Genomic DNA, 5281 nt, shown 5'->3' with positions numbered 1-5281 from the left:
ATGCTGATTCTGATGTGCCTGAACCACCGCTGCGGATGGCCAGCAGATTATCTTGATCGCAGATGATATTCTTGTGCATCCTGTGTTTGACTCCTTTATAATCTTCCTTTTCTGCTTGGTACCCGAGTCATGATCCAGGAAAACACAACAAAAACTGAGAGAACTATTGATATGTTGCTGGGAGAAGACCATGCAGAGGTGTCAATTCATTCCCAGGTCACACGTCTGTTCTCTTTGTTCACCAGCCTCCTAGGGGAGTCTAGGGGAGTCAAGTGAATCGAAGCTGGGCTGAGAAGAGGGTGTTGCAATGTGGTGTGCACTTAAAATAGCCAGCAGGCTGACTGCACGGGGACATGACTTTATTTAGTGAGGTAATACAGAAAGGGAGCACAGCACAGTGACCGACAGAGTGGGGGCTGGTGCCTGATGGTCTGGATTCAAATCATACCAGAAGCCACATGAACCTGGGAAAGTTATGCAGACCCTCTGTCCTCAGTTCCTTGTTCTGTGATAATGGAAATGTTAAGAGGGCCCACTTATTAGTATTACATGATGAAGCTTAATACAGCAAATCAGGTAGACCCTGATGAAAAATGATGGTTACTTCATAAGTGCTACCTAAGTCTGCAAATATTAAATGTCTGGAAGAATAAGCAAGAAATGTGGTAGTGCTGCCTCCAGAGAGGGGACCTGGATGCCACAGGGCAGGGGAGTGGGGAAGGTTATGGGTGTGATGCTTTAGAGCTTGTGAAGAATATCTGTCATCATCTCCTGTGATCCCCACATCAGCCCCGTGGGGAACTCATGGCAGGTGCTGTGAACCATATTTTATGGTACATGGCACGAAAATGTTGAGATTGTAAGTGACTTTCCCGGAGTCGCAAAGCTGATGACAGATGGATGTGGGACAGGAATGTAGTTGGTTCCCTGGGACAGAAATCCCTGAACCCCTGAATCCTCTAGATGGTGCTCTGGACCCCTGAGCCCAGGGCTCCCCTCCCTCCATGCCCCCAATCCTCCTGCCTGCCCCATGGTTGCTCCAAGGACAGGAGGGGTCTGAGCCAACAGGAGGGCCCATGCCTGACCCGCTGCCTCCCTTACATGTTGATCCCTGACCCCACAGCTCTTAAATATCCCTGAAAGAAGGTCCCTTGAAGGATCAGGGGGTCCCATCTACGTCCCTCCTCCCTCAGCGTCTTCACACACTGGGTGAGCCTCCTGGTGGTCTGACCAGTGGTCGGCTTGTCTCCACGTGGCTCAGAGCCCTGGTCTCTCCAAGCCAGTTGCCCACATGGCACGTCTCTAACAAATTAGCTTGGTCTTCAACAACCAGCCCTGGATGCACAGGTAGTGCTGATTAATGAGGACAGTGGCCTGCTGGGCTGTGCTTGGTGGTTTAGTGGGTGAAGGTGGCGTGATCGCCTATTGATGTGAGCAATTGTCTGAGTAGCCTGGGCTACGGCCTGGCTGGGGAGGGGCCGTGGCTGCACTGGCTCTGAGGGCGCACCTTCCCTGCTCATCCTTCCTCATCAAAAACCAGCCCCTACAAACTCCTCATCCATCCCTAGACCCTGCAGTGGCACAGGAGAGAGGCCCATGCCCTTCTAGAGGGACCCCTCCATAGCCACAGCCTAGAGACCTCATCCCAGGACTGTCTCTGAGGATGACCCAGGCCCTCCTAATCTCTGTCACCAAATGTTCATTCCACTAACCCGATGGCATTGTCCCTCCTCTCCACGTTCCCAGGCAGCGCCCAAACACCCAGTGATCCTGTTCACATCAACCACTGGAAATACCACCACGAAATCCCAGTTTCCTTCCTTTCTGAAAACCTCTAGATTTAGACTGCTAATATTTGCTTTTGGATTTTGACATCGACATTCAGAAGTGTTTAGCCTGTAATTTCTCCTGTCCTGTAATATCTGCTGCTGGTATGACATCAGTATTCTCCTGGTCCGATGAAAGCAGTGTGGGTGTGTTCCCTCTGTATCTGTTCTCTGGAAGAGTGTGTAGGAGACGGGCATCGTTTCTGTCTTAAATGTTTGGTAGAAATCAGAGGAAGCCACAGGGCCCTGAAGTTTGTTTTGTGGGGAAATTTTTTTGGCATCTCTTTCTAATTGAAGTTTACTTGGTGTATTGTACAGGGCACAGATCTTAAGCGTAGAGCTTTATGGTTTCTTGTAAATATAAACACATCTGTTACCAACACCCAGTTCAATATACAGGACGTCCCCAGCACCCTGGCTGCCCCCTGTAGAAGGGGAGAAGAATAATTGCTAACTTATTCGGTTATAAGAATGAAATCAGTTACTCCACGTATATTCCAAGTGCAGTGATTTACACACAAATAACTCAAAATGAGTGTGGCAGCACAATCAGAAAGTAGTGGAGGGTGCTGGAGGGCTGGGAGAATCCAGTCCCTTTGGGATTTCTGCTGTGGAGGTCGGGCCAGAGTAAGGAAGCTGAGAAGCTTCTCAGAAGCATCTGGGCTTTCACAGAGGGAAAAACTACTGCTCCCCAGAGTGGAGCGCCCACTGTAATTCACTGAGCCCTCCCTTTGCGGAGGGTGCTTTTCTATACTTGTGTGTTATCTTACACAGAAATACTTAAAAAAAAAAAGAGATCAATTTTGCTTGATGTAACAGCCTTTCACTGTTAAAAGTAAGACCTATATCTAAAATTTATGCTAAATCTGTACAGCTCCGACAGGAAGTAACCGGCACTCACTAGTTGACTCAGGAGCGGAGGGGGAGCAGAGAGGCGGCCTTCCTTCCTTGGCTTCGTGTCTCATTTAAGCTGCCAGACGCTGCACAAGCTCCATCCCCTCTGAGTCTCAGGCTGAGGCCTCCAGGTCACAGTCCTCACAGGTGTCAGACCAGAACCTGCCACACAAAGGCAGGGACTGGAGTCAGTGGGGAGGTGGGCTTCCTGGGGTCGGTGTGTGGGACCCAGGGGGCTACTCAGACCCTGCAAGTGACTTTGGGCCCTGACATCCCCAGGGCTCACATCCCCAGGGCACTGGGGCCTGTTTGCTGCTCTTTGCCAAGTGTGTTCTGGTAGCAGAGAGACCTGTCCTACAGGGGCGATTTAACCTGGGCATTTGGCAGGGCGGCGTTCAAGTGATTGGTCCCCTGAACAGTGAAAGTGATGCAGAGGAAAGGGGAGGCTCTGGGGCTCCAGGGTGAAAAGTGTGGGTCCCTCCCACCTGGGCGCTGTGAGGAGTGGGAGGTCTGATGACACAGGTGGGAGTAGTGACCCTGTCCCTCCAGCCCACACGCAACACGGCCCATCATGAGACCAGCACAGTGGAAGTGGGCAGAGAACCGCAATGTTCCCTTTTCCCCTAATAATCATTTTTCTTTCTTTAACACCCCAGCCAAACTTGCCTGTGCTTTTTAATTTAAAAATATCCTGATGCTGTGGTCACAGAATCATAAATTCTATAGCTTTGCTGTATCCCAACATGAAAAGTTTGTAGAAGACACTGCTTTTCAGCGTGTAATAAAACCAAATGTATTTGTTATCTAATTTTAAGGTCATAATTAACTTGGAATGCTGGCCCTTTAACTCATCCTAAATTAGCATTGCTTTGAATTGCCTTCATTTTGTGTGTGTGTGTTGTATTCAATTTTTACACATCTATGGAAAATCTATAGAACCTCAGGTTGAGAAATGTTGCCATGAGGTGACCCAGGCCCTTCAGTGGGGCTCCACAGAGGTTGCGGGGTCCCCAAGGGGTGGGCAAATCCCAGCCAGGTGTGGATCCTGCAGTGTCCCCTACCGGATGCCAGGGCTACCGCGTGCCCACAGGGATGCAGCAGCGCTGGGCCAGGTGAGCTGTCTGCTTGCGTGAGAAGAAGCCCCGGTGCCTCTGTCCTCCTCACCCTTTCCCCAGGACGCCTGAACTGGGGGGTACCAGGGCCACTCCAGATATCTCACCACACCTGGTGATTAACTGGGGATGTTGCCTGCTGACCTCGGGAGGTTGGGAGGGCAAGGCTGGGTCCTGCAGAGGGAGATGTGGAACCTCACCAGGGACACTCTTTACAAAGAGTGAACAACACCTCCAGGAGTGATGTATGTGGTGACCCCACAGACGCCTTCGGCCCCCCATCTAAACATAAGAGCCTGGCATCTTCAGGGGTTCTATGGAACAGGGACTGTTCCCTGGCGAGATGCACTCAGGTCATCCTCCAGTTGCCTGCGCAGATTACCACCATTCTCTTCTCTCCACCTTTTTGTTCACATGCAGTGGTGACCACCTCCGTGCTCTTCTCTGGCTTTTGGGTTTTCCTGAAGCGCAAAAAAAAAAAAAAAAAAAAAAGTCAGGGATGGCAAGGGAAGCACATACACTTATTTGCCTTCTGCTCTTCCTCCTACCCTCTCCACGCTCACATTTCCTCTTCTTGTTCTTCCTCATCCTTTTACTTCATCCCTTCTCTTGAATCCAGGACAAGAGAATTTCTTTTTTTTTTTTTTAATTGGATGAGTCAGTCTTCTTTTCCTTATTTATTTATTTTTAACGTCCTTATTGGAGTATAATTGCTTTACAATGGTGTGTTTCTGCTATATAACAAAGTGAATCAGCTATACATATACATACATCCCCATAACCCCTCCCTCTTTTGTCTCCCTCCCACCCTCCCTATCCCACCCATCCAGGTGGTCACAAAGCACCAAGCTGATCTCCCTGTGCTAAGCGGCTGCTTCCCACTAGCTAGCTATTTCATGTTTGGTAGTGTATATATGTCCATGCCACTCTCTCACTTTGTCACAGCTTAACCTTCCCCCTCCCCATATCCTCAAATCCATACCGTTTTTATGCTGTTATATTCTACATGTACCTGGAAAAATGTTAAAAAGATTTTTAAAGAACTGCGCATCTATTTTTGAAGCTGATTTGCCTGTTCAAGGCTTGCTAGCACTTTATCCATCTCAGTGCTATTTCACTTAGTAAACAAATGCAGTTGCCATAATTGCTGCATATGTGTCTGTGTTCCCTTCTAGGTTATATGTTTTTGAAGTTAGAAACTATATTTATATCACAGCCCCTATGTATAGCACAATATCCATTGCTAATTCAGATTGTGCTTTAAGATATGAGACAAAATTTAAGACTTTTATTATAGTCATAAACATCTAGCAAACCAACCAGAAAATAAAAACTAATTTTCAATTGGTTGGCCAAGAACAAAAAAGAGAGGAATACCTAGTGCAAAATCATATCTCTAATAACTACTGTTGGATTTAGAGCACACACATGCTAACCTTATTTTAAAAT

The sequence above is a fragment of the Grampus griseus genome (assembly GCF_964374135.1).
Source record: "Grampus griseus genome assembly, chromosome: 3".
NCBI classification, from domain to species: Eukaryota; Metazoa; Chordata; class Mammalia; order Artiodactyla; family Delphinidae; genus Grampus; species Grampus griseus.
This window is presented reverse-complemented; position numbering follows the sequence as displayed.